A 19536-nucleotide genomic window follows, 5' to 3' on the forward strand; every position below is an offset into this window, starting at 1 on the left:
AGATACAGAAGCATGTGGAGTTGGAATGGGCACAAAATCTGAAATCTTCAAAAATTCATTAAATCTGAGACATTCCTAGAGGTTAAATAAGGTCCCCCAATTCTTCTATCCAGGGACCATTCTCTATGCCCCTCTTTCTCATGGGATGCTAGCAGGTTTGGGTTGGGAGGTCAAAACAACCATTCTTCCTATTGGCTGTCTTGAATTTCCTCTGCCCTACCCACTAGCTCACAGAATTAGCCCTCACAGAATTAGAACAAATGGCTGTCCAGAATCAAGGAAATGTAATTGTGCTTAGGTATGCTTTCTGCTGAGCTCCGCACTAAGTGGAAGGCTCCGGTGCATGATTATCATCCAGAAAAAAAAAAAAAAAAGTTCTGGATTATTCGAACCACATGTGCACGGATTTTGTACCTGGAGACAGTTACGACTTCGCTAATTCCATTAAAATCCTGCAAAACCGCCTTCTCCCTTTCATAAGGGAATGTTCCACGCAGACAAAGCTGTTGCTCTGTGCTCCATCCTGCCTCCTGGTCTGACAGTCCTGCCTTTTCTAGAATCCATCCTTGGAACCAGTCTCCTCCAGGGTCTCCCAGTGGGCAAGAGACCCTCTCATCCTACTGAGCTACCAGGAAGGTTAAACACAATTACCGTCCTTCTGCTCCTGTCAATAATTATTTTAAAAAATATGTCTCTCTGGGGATTTATCACAACTGTGTAGGAATGCATGTTTGGACCGGCCCTTCTACAACTTCCTGTGTCACTTCATGCCCAACATGCACCCTGGCTGGTGTTGCATGGTTGTACCAATTAGTTCCTGAATCAGAAAGAAGGACAAGCTGCCCTTTGCATTGTCCCCTGGAGACGAAGCCCGTGATGAAGTGGTGTGAGCAGCCAGAGAACTTGGAGAATGTTCCTGCAATCCAGGAAGCAGAGATGGAGACCATTCTCTCCGCTGGGGGGTGGGGGTGGGGGCGGGGAGGGCACACGCAGCTGCTTGGAATTTTGCTTGTGTGGCAGTGGCTCTGGGCCAAACAACTGCACATTTTGCAGACTCAGCCCCATAAACGGATATTTTTCTGGACCAAAGTTCTCTGTTCAGATCTTTCCCGCCACCCCGACTGCATTTCTCCCAAACACGTCACCCTGTGGGTTGAAGAAAATGCAGGACCCTGGGGAAGATGAAAGGACATCTTTAGGCAAGATGGTTTCCATCTCAGCTTCACACGGTCCTGAGGGTGACATGTGAACCACTGCAAAGCCTTCTCTCCCCCTGCAAGCACCCAAACTCACGCCAAGCTACCTTGGGCCAGTGGCGATGAGCTCTAAGGAATCCTTGTGTTTTCCTATGAGCACGTGGAGAAAAACGTGTCCTCCCCTTCCGAGCCTGGCCCCCTCTCCCAGTGCAGTGGCAGTGTGACAGAGCCACACTTGTTCCCATCTGTTTTGCAGCTGCTGAGCCAAAGGAGGCGGTGCGTTCCCAACACCCAGATGCACCAGGCCCGATTTGCTCCTACATTGCTCTTGGCACTCATTTCTCTAAGCCCTCAGCCTATTTTCAAGTAAGCCCCTGAGATTTCTTCTTTCAAAGAAAAACATTCTCTACATTCCCATCTTCATTTGGGCATAAAAATGGGAGCATTCTCTTTGCCTCTAAGCCCAGTGTTTTTGTTCAATTTAACCAACATCTGCGGAGCGCCCACCACATGTCAGACTGCACTATAGGTTGCAGGGAGACTGATCAGAATAGAGAATAATCCTTCCCTTCCAGAAGCCTGAGGCCTGTCCAAGGGGACAGAACAGTGAGCCCATCCTTATAATTAACAACGAAATAAGTACATATCATATGCGGGAACCAAAATGCTTCAGAAGATAGAATAATTCTCTTTGAAGTGTCAGGAAAAGCTACTTTTTTAAAGGTGAACTCAAGTTGGGGTTTTAGGGGATGAATAGGAGTTTGCCAAGCAAAGATAAATAACGATGACATTATATATTTTATTATTAAACCTAATAATCTCTATCTATATCCAGTACTATTTATTCAGCATGCATTATATGGCAGGTATTCTGCAGAAAGATTAACAAATATCATTTCATTTATTTCTCACAATCATTATATTGATAAAAATATTTTAATGTGGGCTGGGGTATGGCTCAATCGGTAGTGCACTTGCCTGGCATGTGTGGGGCGCTGGGTTTGATCCTCAGCACCACATAAAAATAAAATAAAGATGTTGTGTCCATCAAAAACTAAAAACTAAATATCAAAAAATTCTCTCTCTCTCTCTAAAAAAATTTTTAATGCTTGCTACATAACAGACTTGATCTAAGCATTTTATATCTAGATATAGAAGAAATTAGAAGGTGTCTCTAGACCTTTTATTTTTACAACCTTATGAGTTACTAGTCTGAGAATCACAAAAAGAATAATATTATACATGTATGATGATGTTAAAATGAACCCCACTATTATATATACCTATAATGCACTTCTGAAAACATTTTTAAAATAAAAAAAAATTAAACATTTTTCCAATCATTTAAAATTTGTACTGTGTCTGAACTATGTTTAGAAAATGGAAGAGGAATTATTTTATAAGAAGACATCAGATGATAGGAAAAGTAAAGTGTTTCTTTCTGGCCTAACCCTAGGGTTATTTCCACATGTATAAATTTTATGAGAATGGTCTTATCTATCTATCTATCTACCTACCTATCTATGTATTTATGGGTACTGCAGGTTGAAACCAGGGTGCTATACCACTGATCTACATTCTCAGCCCTTTATATATTTTATTTAGAGACAGAATCTTACTGAGTTGCTTAGGGCCTTGCTAAGTTGCTGAGGCTGGCCTTGAACTTGCGATCCTCCTGCCTCAGCCTCCTGGGACATTGGGATTAATTAATATATATATAACAAATAAATAAATATATTTATGATTACTATACCACCCAGAAAGTGGGGGAGAAAGGAAAAGAAAAAAGTCCTTTTGTTCACCTTTGGTGCAACTCTGTAATGACTTTCTCCTGATCTTTGTCTGAAATCCTTGGCGTCCCTCTGGGAAGGTCTGCTACTGCCCAGCCACAGCTGGGCCTGGCTAAGCTGTCCTTGGTGTCCAGGTGGGACAGAGCTCTGGATTCAGCGTGATTCTACACAATCTCCATGACAATCTGTGACTTGGTTTTGGACCTAGCTGTCCTTGGCACACGGACGACTTTCACAATTCAAATTAAGAACACCACTTGTGTTTGCACCGACGTGAATCAGAAGATTGTAATGGTGAAACGATGAGCAACCATTTTCACGTGGTGACAATTACTCGGGTCCCTTATAGAAACCACTCTTCCTGGCTTTCTCTCCTCTTAATCCAACTTCAAAGTACAAAAATGAAGTGAAGTAAAACAGCCTTCATGCTACAGAAAGAGGGCAAGTCTGGGAAGAGAAGTCCCCCCCTGGTAGCTTGCTGTCGTACATCTGTCAATTGATTTGTCCCAGCTTGGGGACCATGAAGTTAAAATATCCCAATGTGCAGAGGCCAAGCCAAGCCCAATTCCTGCCAATAGGGTGCTCTTCAGAGAAATACCACAGCAGCTGCGGAAAGCCTTTTAACTGAAAGCGCTTTGGTCTTGGCACCCACTCTGGAAGTTGCGACCTGTAGGAGGTAAGCGCCTAAATCCTTTTTCTTTTTTTTTGTACCAGAGATTGAACCCAGGGGCACTCAATTCCTCAGCCACATCCCCAGTCCTTTAAAAAAAAATTTAAGACAGGGTCTTGCTACGTTGCTTAGGGCCTCACTAAGTTGCTGAAGCTGGCCTCAAACTTGCAATCCTCTTGCCACAGCCTCCCAAGCCACTGGGATTATAAGCGTGTGCCACCTGACCCAGCTTCTAACTCAGTTTTAAAACCTGGCCTTGTGACATGAAATCAGAAATGTCCATGTGGTCTATAGCCCTAACATAGGCCTTGCACAGAGAGCCTTAGGTCCCCAGATGGACAAAGCCAGAGAGCAAGTCAATCTTTAGAGTGAATAGAAGTGCTCACTGAATTAGTTCAAGAAATTTCAGCACCTGCATATACCCCTTTTCTCTTTTCATCAAAGAACATCCCATGTCTCCGCATAAACGGGGGGGCGGGGGTGAAAGAGGGTAGGAGAAATAGATTTCAAAAAAAAGCAAAGCCAACATCATTTTTAAACCGTGTTTCCTAAAGCCAAGCTTCGATCCAGGATTGGGCTTCTTTTCTTGGTTTTTTGGTTTTCAAGAATTTTCAGTGTAGTTCTGCATTATTACCCTTCCTTCTCTATTCTTCAGGCTTTTTCTCAGATTAATTTTAAAATCCCAAGAATTTTGAGAACCTTTGAGCACCCCCAAGGTACTGCCTAGGTGAATCCTCAGCCTCACCGTGACGCAGAATTCTGTGGTCCCCCAGGAACTGCGTCCTGGAGAAAGGCAGGGGTTTTGGAAGCACATGTTCTAAATATTGATTGGATTCTTAAATGGGATCTTTCAGCACAGGCTCCAGACTTCCTGCGCAATGGAATTACACTGAACAGTCAACGTTCATCAGAGTTTGCCTTCCACTTTAAAGATGAGGAAGAAAATGCTTAGGCAATACAGATGGTTATTAGTATGCACATTGAAAACCCTAAAACCATGTCTTGAGGGAAAGAGAGGGGGAGAGAGACAGAGGGGAGGCGGCGGGGGTGGGGGGGAATCTTTAAAATAGGATGCAGAAAAACAACTCCCAGAGAAGTAATTTTTCAATTTCCTTGATTTGTTTAGTGGGAAATTGCTTTCCAATTTATTATAATTTAGAAAGACAATGAATTCTTCATTCCCAATTAATATAAAAATGACTGAAAGGCGACTTGCGTGGTCTCAGAATTTACAACCTGTTTGGATAAAGCATTTGGAGTCAGGGCTCCCCGTTAAAACCCGAGACACAGGGAAGGCTGGTAATGCGCTCCATATGGTTTTCCCCTAAATGATAATTATAGCTCATTCTGAACTACAAATTATATACACTAAAAATGCTAATCTAATTTCTGGTTACTGACTGGATTTTTTTCTTCTTCTGCAAGCAGGTGTAATGGGAATTACGTTGTCTGAACATTGTCAGTAATGGGAGGCGTGATGAATGGATGGACCTCGGTGATTTTCTAAATTTGACTTTATTTTGTGGGTTCTCCTTGGAATGTTCAGCCCGTTATTGCATTCTCTGTGATTTATCCTGAACAGATAAAACGTTAACGAGGAAAATCAGAACAAATGCCTTTCCTGGGCTCTGTGGTGTGGCTGCTGGAAAGAGCCAACCTAGGAGACCAGAGAATCCAGAGAATCGAGCTGGGATCCAGGCTCCATGTGACTCTCAATCCATCAGCCTTAAATCACTATCATTCATCATTCTCCAAGCTGACATTCACAGCACCCTCTGACTGAAAGTACTTACTTACAACCTTTCAGTTAGTTTCTGTAATGAAATAATGCAATGAATTAGCTGTGATAGCCTGGAGAAAGATACTTAATAGAAAAGGATACACACCCCGAGAAGTTCAGTTCTTCTTATATCAATTTCACTGAATGCACCTCTTCCTAAGCCCCGCTACCCAAAACTGCGATTTTACAAAGCCGAGACAAATATTTGTCTGCTTACACGTGGAGACAAATAGGGTGGGAAAACTGAATTAGTCTTAAAGCTTGCAAGGTGTCAGAAAAGAGAAATCTGAGATCAGTACTAGAAAGGAACGCAAAGGGCCCTGAGGTTAAGGACCAGTGTGCAGCAGCCAGGATGCTTGGGTTGAAAACTCACTGCCCCGTGTCCACGATACCTGCGACCTTGAGAAAGTCATGCCGTCACTGTGAGCCTCAGTTTCTTCCCCGATCAAGTGGATACAATAATGATAACGTTCATGTCACAGGTATAAAAGAAAAGCTTGACTCTCACATATTGCTGATGGGAGTGCAAATTGGTGCAACCACTTGGGAATCCTAACTAAAATAACATCTGTAAGACCGGGGTCCTAACTAAAATAAGATATACTCCATGTTTATATAAATATGTCAGAATTGACTCTGTTCATGTATAACTAAAAAGAACGAATTAAAAAACCTTGTAATGTCTTTAAATAATCTCTAAGTGTTTGTTGTCCTTATCTCTAAGTATTGTTGTCCTAAGCAAAAACTTAGGATGTATCTTTAAAATGTAGATCTCTGGACTCCACTTTGAGAGATTCCAATTTGTTCAATATTCATCGGAGCGCAGGTATCTCCATTTTGACAAACATCCAACGTGGTCCTGGACCACAGTGAGAGAAACACTGATGTGGCCTGAACCCCTTGTTTGAAAGATAAAAGTGAGTCCCAGAGACTGAAATGCCTTTCTCCCCATCATGAGGTTAGGCAGTGACTCACCTGATAAGAGATCTCTGGTCTCTCTGCTCAGCCCTGGTTCTAGAATGTTCTTTCTGCACCATGGCTAGCTCCATTTAGTATGAGGTTCTCAATGAGAAGAGCACATTACAAAGACCTGAAAGCTGGGTGCCCTGGTGCACAACACCTGCACTCCCAGCAACTCAGGAGGCTGAGGCAGGAGGATCATGAGTTCGAGGCCAGCTTGGGCAACTTTGTAAGACCATGTCTCAGAATAAAAAAAGGGGGGGGCTGGGGTGTAGCTCCGTGTTGAATGACCCCAGGTCCAAGCCCCAGTCCTACAAAAACAAACAACAACAACAACAAAACAACCAACAACCTGAACCCCCCCTTTCAATTAGAGCCAAGCCCCCACCCAGACGTGGACCTATCTACTATCTACTTAGCAGATCTCCCACATGAACCCAACTGTCCCAATGGACCTCAGTGGCATCCGAGGTCCCTCACATTAGCTTCCTAGGCTTATCTCAGGCTGGGGTGCCACACCATAATTCAACTAATGTTGGTGTCATTTTCTCTCCTGATCACTGGCTACTGGATCGTGGTGCCCTAACAGTGACACGTGTTTTAAAATATACATATATGGGGGGCTTGTTTTCCTCTCACTGTAGAAAACTAGCATTGGCTGGCCCTCCCCCACCTCCTTGCACCTTCCACGTACAGATTGGGCGAATCCAGGGCTTCTTAACTGGGGTTGCTTTTGCCACCTGGGGACATCTGGTGACATCTGGAGAACTTTTTGGTTGTCACAACCGGGAGATAGTGCTACTGGCATCTAAGGGCAGAGTCCAGGGACGCTGGTGCACACCCTACCGCATACGGGACAATCCCACAGCAAAGAATCATACGGCCCCGAGTGTCTGTCGCTGGTGCCAAGGTGAAGAAAGACATAGTAAGCTCAACAGCGGGAAGAGGAATTGGAAGGGAGAATTACTTGCAGAGAGAGCTGAAAGACCCTTCTAGAAGGACAAAATACACCCAGAAAGCAAAGAAGAAGAGAGGAGGGGGACCTAGCATTGGGGAATATCAAAGACAGCCCGAGAGAAAATGAAGAATGGGGTTGGGGCACAGAGATGGGGGTGGTGTCGAGGTGAGGGAGTTAGCGATTGAGAGGGAGTGGTGCTGTGGGTCACAAACTGTGTCCTCTCTCATGCTCCCGAAGACACGCAAGTTAAGGTGAGAATCACAGTTTGGGCTGATGGATAGAGAGATTAACTGATGGATTTTGGTACTGGGTATTGAACCCAGGGGCGCTTAACCACTGAGCCACATCCCCAGCCCTTTTTTATTTTTATAATAAAATTATAAGTTTTATAAATTGCTAAGTTTCTAAGGGCCTCAGTAAGTTGCTGAGGCTGGCCTCCCACTTGCGATCCTCCTGCCTCAGCCTCCTGAGTCCCCGGGATTGCAGGTGTGCCCCACTGTTTCAGCCTGTGTTTGTTTTTAGGCATTTTAAAACTTGAGGTGTAGCATGCATTCATAAAGCACACTCATCTTTTTCCTTTTACTTTTGGCACTTGGGATTGAATCGATAAAGTCTTGCTAAGTTATTCAGGTTGAACTTTCAATCCTCCTGCCTCAGACTCCCAAGTAGCTGGGATTTCAGAGATGTATTTGTACACAACACCCGGCCCTATGGACACTTTAGTTTGTTTTGTGGCATTGAGAATCAAAGTCATGGCCTCATGCATGTCGAGCAGAGGCTCTACGCCTGACCCACAAACCCAGCCCCCATAGATACGCTTAAGATATGTTTAAGGCTAAGGACTGGGGATGTCGCTCAGTCGCACAGCACTAGCTTAGTAAGCACAAAGCCCTGGGTTCCATCCCCAACACCACACACACACACACACACACACACACACACACACACACGGAAATAAACAAAAATTTTTAAAAATGCCAAGGCTCCCACGGGGGCAGTTTATCACCATCGGTCCTCCAGGGAAGCTCCATCTTCTAAGAGGAACTCCTTTTCCTTCTACCCAACAATAACAAAAAGAAATTCTCACTTAAATACCCTGCTCTCACCTTGCCAATCACAGGAAGAATGGTCCAATCTATTGGTTTACTCAGGTGTGAATGACTGATGGAATGTTTCCATAAGCTTTCTTAATTAGACTCTTATTGGATTCCCGTGTGCCTCTGGCACAGACCACCGATAATTTTACACTCACCAGGTGTGCTCGTCAGCTTTCTGTCACTGTAACAAATACCTGAGATAATCAGCTTATAAAGACAAAAGGTTTATTTTGGCTCACAAGGTCCATGATTTGTTGGGTTGGTTGCTTGGGGCCTCTGACAGCAAATCAAGCTGCAGGGGCAGAATAACCCACTCACCTCATAACTGGGAAGGAAAGACAGGAAAAGCAGGGCTGGGATCCCACTGTCCCCCTCAGAGCATGCTCCCAGTGGCTGAAGCCCTCCCACTAGACCCACCTCTGAAAGGTTTCCCAATGGTGCCAACCTGGGACCAAGCCTGTAGGGGATGCCCCTGACCCAAACTACAGCACTGGGTAAGGGGGACACAAAATCATAGGACCGAAGTGATTTTCCCAAGAACACAGCTGAGAAAAACCGAGTACACAGCTGTCAGACTCTGAAGACACTTCTCTTCTGATGTTTAAAACCGCCTGATCTATAAGTGTGACCCAGGAGCCCTAATTGTCAGACACTGTGACAGGAAAAGGAAGGAAATAACTGGGACATACCTAATCGTTCAGTAGACGTCCACTGAGTGCTCATTGTCTGTGGGGCACATCTTGGCCATACTACAAGTGACCTGTAAGTAGGAGAATTCTTGCCAGGTGCAATGGCGCACTCCTGGAATCCCAGTGGCTTGGGAGGCTGAGGCAGGAGGATCGTGAGTTCAACGCCATGCTCTGCAATTTAGTGGGGCCCTAAGCAACTCAGCGAGACCCTGTCTCTAACTAAAAAATAAAAAAGGGACTGGGGATGTGACTCAGTGGTTAAGCACCCCTTGGGTTCAATCCTCAGTACCAAGAGGAAAAAAAAAATGACTGAAAATTCTTGAGCAAGTGACAGCAGAATGTGGCATACTATTTCAGTCAGCTTTGTTTTTACTGCTATGACTAAAAGACCTGATAAGAACAACTGTAGAGGAGGAATAGTTTATTTGGGGACTCACGGTTTCAGAGGTCTCAGTCCATAGACAGCAGGCTCCATTCCTCGGGGCTCGAGGGGAGGCAGGACATCATGGAGGAAGAGTGTGGTGGAGGGAAGCAGCTCACATGGTGATCAGGAAGCAGAGAGAGACTCCACTCTCCAGAGACAAAGAGAGACCCCAAAGCCACGCCCCCAATGCCCCCTCCTCCAGCCACACCCACCTGCCTCCAGCCACCACCCAGTTAATCCCATCAGGGGTTCATTCACTGGTTGGGTTAAGGCTCTCACAGCCCAGCCATGTCTCCTCTGAACCCTCTTGCACTGTCTCACACAGGAGCTTTTAGGGGTTACAAATATCTAAACCATAACTGGTACCCAGGTAGGAGGCTACCTCAAGGAACTGAACTAAGACAAGCTGAAAGGTTCAGGATATGCGGAGGTGAAATCCACAGATTTGTAGCTCTGGTTTGAAAGATGGGATTTAAAACCTCTTTTCTCCAGTGAGTGGTGGCCAAGTGGGCCCAGTCTCTGGAATCAGACAACGGTGAATTTGCATCCCAGTTCTGTCCTTCTACAGCAATAAAACTTTGGGCAAAATCTAGGACTTCTAAATCCCTGGGTGGAAAGTGGGGTTCGTCACAACACTAACTTCAGAACTTTTGTATTGAATAGCATCATGGAGATGAAGCACCAGGCCACGTGCCTTGAATATTATAAATACCCATAATACATCTTTCACCGTGTGCCTATGGTCCTCTTTTTCTTGTTTTTCTTTTTGGTGTGTGTGGGCGGAGGGGAGTTACTGGGGATTGAATCCAGAGGCATTGAACCACTGAGCCACATCCTGAGCCCTTTTCCATATTTATTTAAACACCGAATCTCTCTAAGTTGCTTAGGGCCTCACTAAGTAGCTGAGGCTGGGTTTGAACTTGCGATCCTCCTACCTCAGCCTCCTGAGCCACTGGTATTACAGGCGTGCACCATCTTGCCCCACTTTTAACCTCTATTTGTATGGTGACATTGCAGTGTGTTCAAATAATTGATCTTTGGAAGTTCTTTAAGAAAAACTGTATGAATACCCCTAAAGATGTTTCCAACTTGCGTGTGTTTTAACTATTATTTTAAGATGTCTGATTGAGTATCTAGCATTACCCTGGGTCCTTTTGACACATATTTTGATTTGAGGAACTCATTTTTTTCTGAGATACTGGGGACATCTCAGTCCTGAAAATTTGTCCCACGGGATTAGCCTGGGTCACAGGAAAGGTGCTGAGCACAAACCCTTCCTATTGCAGATGCCTCTGAAAAAAAATCAAAGTTCTGCTCCGTGTGTGCATTGAATCATATGTCAGCGAAGACAGCCTGCATTCCTTGGACATAAGACAACGCCATATGTTAAGTTTATTTTTAAATGGTGGATAAGAACAGGGAGACCCATGTTCCAGTCTGAGAAAATATTGATACCGGGGTGTCAGTGAGGCAGGTTAGGATTTAATTCATACCTGCAGATTAAAGAATGAAAAATGAACCCACATCCACGGCCTGACATCTGTGTAAATGGTGCATGAGGACAGAGGGCCTGCCTGCCTCTCTTAATGTTCTTGGGATAAAGTAAATACCGAAAGCCTTGACGTCTTCCCTAAGCCTAATAAAGCGGGCACAGATGGCACCCAGATGTACTGAAGGGTGGGTGGAAGGTCCTGGGGGCTAGGGAGATGGGGCAAAAGCCAGAAGGTGCCTTGGAGCTAGGGAGTTGGGTAAAATTGTGGGAAATGCTTCCATTTACTCTCTATTGTCCTTAGGCGCAATCAAAACAGTGAATAAAGGTGGGAGTTCATAAGGAGAAGGAGCCAGCTGACCTCAGGTGGTCACTTTCAACCAGGTCAGGTACTAGAAGAGGCATGATTAGCATCTGACCTCCTCAGAAGAGGAGGGCCCCTGAGGGATTTTCCAGAACAGGTGACGCATCTACCCTTGGGGGACCCAGGCTCTAGGAAAGGAGGCATCTGGCTCCAGGTCACGTAGCAGAGGCTGTGGGGAGGGAACCATGGGGTCAGGAAGAGTCACTGGAAAGACAGTAGCCAACTTTGCAGGTCAGCTGCGGTTGGTTAAGGGGACTTGGAGGTTGAAAACGGGGAGATAAATTAGAAGGATGTGAAGAGGTTTTGTAGCAGGCACACAAACATTTAAATTTGACTTGAAAGTTTCTCGGACTTTCCATCCCAGTTCTTCCTGGGGGAGGGTCTGGGTTTGCCTGCTCACCTGCTAGGGCCTTCGATTGTGTTCATGCATGAAGAGCAGGAAGAGAATGAAAAGTCAGAAGACTCTAGAATCTTTAATGAGAAAGAAACTAAGTGTTTCATGAAAGAAAATAAGAGATTCAGAATGTCCAAGGGAAGGAGTCAGAAAAAAGCCAGGCTGGATGGAGTTTGGAAAGTGTTGGGAGGTGTGGATAATGGTCAACAAAGATATAAAGATCGGTTCAACATCTCCAGCAATTAGAGAAATGCAAATCAGAACTACACTGAGATTCTATCTCACTCAAGTCAGAATGGCATTTCTCAAGAATAAATGTAACAATGAATGTCGGTGAGGATGTGGGGAAAATGGTTCACTCCTACATTGCTGGTGGGACTACAAATTGGTGCAACTACTCTGGAAAGCAGTATGGAGATTCCTCAGAAAACTTGGAATAGAACCACCATCAGACCCAGTTAACCCACTTCTCTGTATGTACCCAAAGGCCTTAAAAGCAGCATACTACAGTGAGGCAGCCACATCAATAATGTTTATAGCAGCTCAATTCCCAATAGCCAAGCCATGGAACCAACCTATTTTAATGAATAACGGAGCATATTTATTTTAATATTTTAATTTAAATTATTAAAATCACATAAAATAAAAATTGAATTCCTTAGCTCTATGAGCGCATTCCAAGTGCTCAATTGCTACCCGTGGCTAGTGGCTACCAAACTGCACAACACTACAAGAACATTTCCATCACTGCAGAAAGTCCTGCCGGATTCTTCTGCTTGCCCCTGGACTTGACAAGCAAGAACAACAAGTCCCCATATATTTGCGTCTTTGTCATTTGTGACTGAATTAAACACACATCCCAAATGTTATTTTTTACAGCGAACATATATCAATTTTATGATATAAAACTTATATAGTTTTAAATACACATTCCGAATATCAAACATGGATTAAAACAGATAAAAAGATATACTGTAAATAATGTGGTTTGATTATTTAAAAAACAGGAATACTGTGTCAAAAATAGAATTTTTAAACCCCTAGGTATATAAGAGATCTGGAAAATTATAAACATTTAGATCTTTTTCCTTATCCAAAAGCCAAAGACTGGGCATCCAAAGTTTATGTAACCTTCAGTTTGAATTGATGCAGACCGCACACCAGGTAGGCGTAGACGTTTCTATAGAGCTGCTGTCTACACGTTCTGCGACGGAGCATATTAAGAATGTTCTGAGAGATACAGTTAACATTCACGGGAGACACTTTTATAAGGATAACATATGGTCTGCTGCGCTTCAGCTATTCATCAAACTCTCTGCTGTTTGCATTTGGAAAATATACAATGACATTACCTTTTAAATACACTGTTACATTGTGCTCTCTTTGAACCTGCAACAAAATTATGATACCAGTGTGTATTTTGAAAGATTAAATATTTCTCATACTTTTGCACTGCAGCAAGCAAACCCAAGGCTTTTACCATTCCAGATCACGGGGACTATTTCAACAAGGCTGTTTGTCTGAGATGAGGGAAATCATTTCCATTTTTTTTCTTTTCTTTTTTTTTTTTTTTTTTGTACCAGGGATTGAACTCAGGGGTGTTTAACCACTGAGCTACTTCTTCAGCCCTTTTTATATTTTATTTAGAGGCAGGGTCTCCCTAAATTGCTTAGGGCCTCACTAAGTTGCTGAGGCTGGCTTTGAACTCATGATCCTCCTGCCTCAGCCTCCCAAACTTCTGGGATTACAGGCGTGCACCACCAAGCCCACCTGAAGAAGTTTTTTTTAGCTGTGCTGTATGGTGCATCTATTGACAGCTGGCTTAGAACTTGGTCACATGGCTCCATGGAGCCACCAGGAGGAGTCGGGGCAATGTTTGGGATGTTTTTGTTTGTTCTGTGTTTGTTTGATTGAAGAAGAGATATGAGGACAGGCAATTCAGTCCCTGCCCTCCCCCACTAGTTTTTTGGGGGAGGGGAGGTGGGAAGGACAGAGACTGAATAAGCTGGGGAGGGGCGTGTCTCTAACCCATTACTAGTCCTCAGGGATGACTGCCATAGAACTTTATCTAACCATCCGCAAATTCATTTGTATACCAACACACACACACACACACACACACACACACTATTTTCCTCTTTTTGAATGGTCTTGTTCAAATTACGTTTTGCATTTTGACTACCCATCTTGGATGACTTTTGACCACAGTAGATTCAGATCTACATCATTTACTTTAACGTGACATAAGTTCTATACAGGCAGTGTTGCTGCCCTCCATCTGGTAGGCATTGAAACATCTCAGCGACATTGAGTCTCATTTGCTGCTATTTAACCCATTCATTATTCCCAATCTCCAAAATAACAACTCCGCCCCTCCCTAAGAAAAAACAACTTTGCCTTGTTCTATGAGAACTCAGGAGCACCCACTAAATTAGCTATAGCCCTGACAGTCCAGTCTTTCAATTGTCCTCTCAATCAACTGCAAAAATTGGTTGTCTCCACTCTGTGATTTTATTTTATTCATTTTCTTTTTCTTTCTTTCTTTTTTTTTCCTTCTTATACCAAGGATTAAATCTAGGGGCACTTAAACCACTAAGCCACATCCCCAGCTCTTTTTTATATTTTATTTAGAGACAGAGTCTCCCTAAATTGCTTAGAGCCTTGCTATTTTGCTGTGGCTGGCCTTGAACTCATGATCCTCCTGCCTCAGCCTCCTGAGCCCTAGGGATTGCAGGTATATACCCATAGTGCTTGGCCATTTCGTCCTTATAACAACTCAAAAATATATGTCCACACGTCTGTTCCTCTGGCCAGGTGTGGATATAGAAATAACACCAGCTAAGGGAAAGAGAAAACCAGGCTGAGAAGGGGAAGAAATGCACACTGTGTTTTCCAGATATTCCCTTAATACAGCCTAGAGGAAGACAGAGGCATCAGCTTAGAACAGGAGGCGGGGATGGCCTTTGACAAGCTCAGCACATCCCCGCTGTGCTAACCTCTGAGGAATTTTGTGCGAAGAATGAATGGAAAGTGTGGCTGAAAAAAGAATAGCTTGACCTACTGTAAGGAGTCCACAGCTTTGGAATGAAACAAACTCTGACCTGATTCCTGTCTCAACCCCTTCCTAACCATGTGACCCTGAGTAAACTTTGAAAAAAATGTCCCCAAGGCTCCATTTCCTCCTCATTAAAAGGTGTCCCTCACCCACCAACAATGTTGTGTGGCTTACGTGAGATAAACAGTGCATCCACATATCATAAATTGCTGGGAATGCAGCAACTATAGATGGGAATGTATATTCATCATCTGCTCCCAGAATACTCAGGGTGGAACTAAGTGGCAGTGGATCCATTTCTCCAGAAAAAGAGATTTTTCCCAGGGATGGGGTTGTCCATCAATACTGAAGAACTCAGACGGTGTGGCCTGAAAGTTAGCACAGCCTCATCTCTCTCTACAGGCATCCTTACTGATACACAGTCCAAATGCATTTGGGTGGTTTTGTCACTGGGTCACAGAGACCAACACAATAAGGGGGACAGTACTAGTCCACAAGACCCGAAGTTCAACATCCCAGATACTAGGAAATAGTTGTACACCAGAGTGTTTCATTGACCATTCGTACCAGAAATACATAGGGCTGCTGGTCAGAATTGCACATCACACAGAATCAGAATCAATGGAGGGAGAAGGAGGAGCCCACCCACTTCCAGTTTAACAAGCTCACCAGGTGGGTTTTGGGCACAGAGAATTTAAAAACTACTGCCCAGGAGGGACTTCTGTTTGATAACTGTAACTCCATTGAATCCTTGATACCTTTTAGAAGCTGTCTTGTTGAAGTGACCCAGTTGACTGACGGAAGAGTACAGACAGGGGGTACACATCCCCTCTCCCCACCAAGAGATCCACAGTGCAGTGCGATGAGCACAGGGCAAAGGTAAAAGGAGCTCTGAGAAACAGCAGAGAGGAAGGAAGGATTACCTCTGCTCTGCACTGTGAAGGGAGACTTCAAAGGAGCAGTGATATCTGAGCTGGGCTTTGAAGGCTGCATAGGAGTTCGCTAATTTGCCAAGATGGCGGAGTACAGATTCTAGGGCAGCACTTCTCAGGTTTTATTGCATAGATGAGTCACCTGGGATACTGCTAAAAGGCAAGTTCTAGTTAAATAAATTGGGGTGTGCCCCAGTGGTGTTGATGGCCTACGAACCACTCTATGTAGCAAAGCCCTAAAGACAAGCCGGGCACGGTGGCACATGCCTGTCATCCCAGCAGCTTGGGAGGCTGAGACAAGAGGATCATGAACTCAAAGTCAGCCTCAGCAACTTAGGAAGGCCCTAGGCAACTCAGTGAGATCCTGTCTCTAAGTAAATATAAAAAGAAGCTGGGGATGTGGCTCAGTGGTCAAGTGCCCCTGAGTTCAATTCCCGGTACCAAAAAAAAAAAAAAAAAAAAAACTAAGGATAGAAAGGCATTGGTCCAGAGAAATTACACAAGGTTTCTGTTCTACCTATTGTGAGGTAGGAAATAAATATTAGGTTGTGACCCTTGCTGACTCTCCTTTTCTAGCGCACCACTCGGGAATGTCAGCAGTCCATTAAATAAATCACCCTGGATCCTGCTGCTCTGAGTTGGGTATATAAAAAAGTAATTTGAGCCGGGAGCATTGGCGCTGGTTTGTAATCCCAGGCGCTAGGGAGGCTGAGGCAGGAGGATCACAGTTCAAAGCCAGACTCAGCAATTTACGAAGGCCCTAAGCAACTCAGGGAGACTCTGTATCAAAATAAAAAATAAAAAGAAGCTGGGGGTGTGGCTCAGTAATTGACTGCCCCTGGGTTCAAGCCCTCATACCAAAAAAAAAAAGCAACTTGATTCAAAACATTACATTTTAGTGGGTTTTGGTTTTGCCTGTTTTCCTGTAGCTTTTTCTCTTCTTCCCTTCACCTCAGCCATGGACTACGTGTTTTTCTTTCTTCTGTCTGTCTTCAGTTAAGGACCACAGAGCAGACTTTCTCCAGCACAAGTTCCCAGGGCTTCCCAGGACTCTCCTTTGTGGTACACCTTGGGGGAGCAGCCAGAAATTGACTGTCTTCCTGTTGATGCTGTTATCCTCTAAGAAATGTCCCCAGGTAAACCTGTAATCCCAGTGACCCAGGTGGCTGAGGCAGGATGATCTCAAGTCTAAGACCCTGTCTCTAAATCATATATTTTTAAAAAGGGTTGGGCATGCAGCTCAGAGGTAGAGTGTCCCTGAGTTCAATACCCAGAACCACAAAATATTTTTTAAAAAATAATAATTTAAAAAAGAAAATAAAGTAAGAAAGAAAACCTCCCTCTATAAACTTAACCTTTCTCTTGGGCTCCATACAATCCTTCCAGCTGGAGGCAGGTTATGAAACAGTGGTCAGGGGCATGAACTTTAGAGATGCACAGTGCTCTGTGTGACCTTAGGCAAATTGCTTAACTCCTCTGAGCCTTGGTCTCTCCACCTGGGGATAACAAAAGTACCTATATTTCTGAAAGGATTAAATAAATCAACCTAAGCCAAGGGCACATAGTTATGCAAAAACAAAAAAGCTATTGCTATTATAATCACCAGAGACCCATACCAGAACCCCCTCCACCCAAACCTCCACTAAATTCCCCTGAACTGACCCAGATGCACAGAGCACCTGGTTGCACCCACCCACCTTCACCATTGTTTCTGGTAGGTTCTGCCTGGGTTTTGCCTAAAGCCAACTCGAGCTTGTGGGTTTCTTATGAAGTTCTTGTTTGCACAGTGACAGATCCACCCACAGTAGCCACAGGCTCACTATCTCTCCACATTACTTTATGAGCCTTGAGGACAATTCTAACAAACCTGGGGAAGGCAGACTAGGGACGGCCAGACGGCGGTGTATGCATGTGCGCAACTCAGGTGTCATTTATTTATTTATTTTCCCTTCCCCCTGTTTGGGGGTTTGGCTTTCTTAAGGGCTGATTATATCTACTCTGTCTCACGTATTCGGAGTGACTCACGCTGGCTCTGTGTCCTGAAGTGCAGTTTCCTACTGCTGCCACTACAGGCCTTACGCCCTCTTGGGAGACTTGTCACTTTTTCATGAGGTGGACAGAGGATCCTTGAGCTGTGAGACATTTGAGTCATTAAGCAGCTTATTCTGAAGTGAGTTCATTCTTCAGCACTCGACCTCAGTAAGCCTCTGCAGGCTGATCTGGGGAGTCGAAGCCACGTGCACGTTGGGAGGCGTCGTCCCCTGTGGGTCGTGCTGTCTTTTGGCTTGAAACAGCTAACTCTAGGCAGGTACTGGGTTATGAGGAGGCAGGGAAGACTGACCTCCAAATAACTTCCCTCCTTGTATTAACTTAGGGAAGGTAACATCTATCTCCTAAGGTGGTGTTTTTCAAACTTTCAAAGATGTACTGATTCATTCGAAAACGATATTTCCTCTCTAAATATGTTCCTCTTAGGCACGTGAGGAGGATACACAGGAGATATCCCGAATCCAGACAAGCACCGGGAGCAAAGGCCGGAGGCAGCCTCTAGCTGGACATGGGAGAGAAGAATCCCAGGAGGGTCCTGATTCTCCTTTTGTTACTTATCTATTTGAGGCAAGTCTGGGGTGAAGGTCCCCCCGGGGAGGTGAAGAGGGGTAAAAGCCCCCTGGTCCTGCTACTAAGAGTTAAGCAAAACAAACATGGCGCCTCCCTCCTGGGGGTCACAGCCTAGTGGTGGGAGAAGCAGTCACTCTGTAAGGATGGTCTGAGGTGCTGTTCCTGACACGAGTAGGGCAGAGGGTGAGGGAGCCGATAAAGAGGAAGGTCAGGGCGGGTGGCATCAAAGGAGAAATTTGAAAATGAGGACTGGCATCAAGGACAGAGGAGTGGGTGGGCGAGCAGGTGAAGAGCCAGGGGGCCCACAGGTGGACGCAGAAAGGCCATGAGATGACAGTGTGGGACTCAGGCCAAGGACGAGCAGCCCAAGCCGAGATTGCAGAGAACACGAGCCCATTCCACAAACTCTGAGCAAGGACAGTGGTGCTTTATGCCCAGAGCCAGGGGAAGCCATTCCAGGCAGGAGCCCACCTCCGCTCTGCTGTGCTACAAGTGGGTTCGTCCCAGCAGAATTCAAGCTGAGGCTTAATTCTCCGTGGAAACAGTATCGAGGTGGTGGGGCCTTTAAGAGAGGTCATTGGATCCTGGGGCACCATCCTCCAAAGGGGTTCATGCAAGTCTCACCAGAGGAGGTTAGGTCTCTTGGGGCGAAACAGTGGCTTGTCATAAAAGAGAGCCTGCCCCTTCTGGTGCACCCTTGCTTCCTCTCAGTATGTGAGCTCTGTCCTACATGTTCCTGCAGAGGCCATTCTCCAAGTTATCAGGGAGCCAAGAGGCCCTCCCCACAGACTAAAAAAAGGTAAGACAACCCAACTTTTGAACTTTCAGCCTCCAAAACTCTGAGCTAAATAAACTGCTTTATAAAGAATGCCTAGCCTCAGGCATTCCGTTATAGCAACACATGGAGGAAGACACCATCCTTTTTCTAATTAAATGAAACCTTACTTAGAAGACCATCATTTAAAATGGTTAACACATAACGCACTAATTAAAACAGCAATAACGGGGCTGGGGTTGTGGCTCAGCGGTAGAGTGCTCGCCTAGCATGCACCAGGCACTGGGTGTGATCCTCAGCACCACAAATGTAAAATAAAGATATTGTGTCCACCTAAAACTTAA

The sequence above is a fragment of the Callospermophilus lateralis genome, chromosome 1 (genome assembly GCF_048772815.1).
Source record: "Callospermophilus lateralis isolate mCalLat2 chromosome 1, mCalLat2.hap1, whole genome shotgun sequence".
Classification (NCBI taxonomy): Eukaryota; Metazoa; Chordata; class Mammalia; order Rodentia; family Sciuridae; genus Callospermophilus; species Callospermophilus lateralis.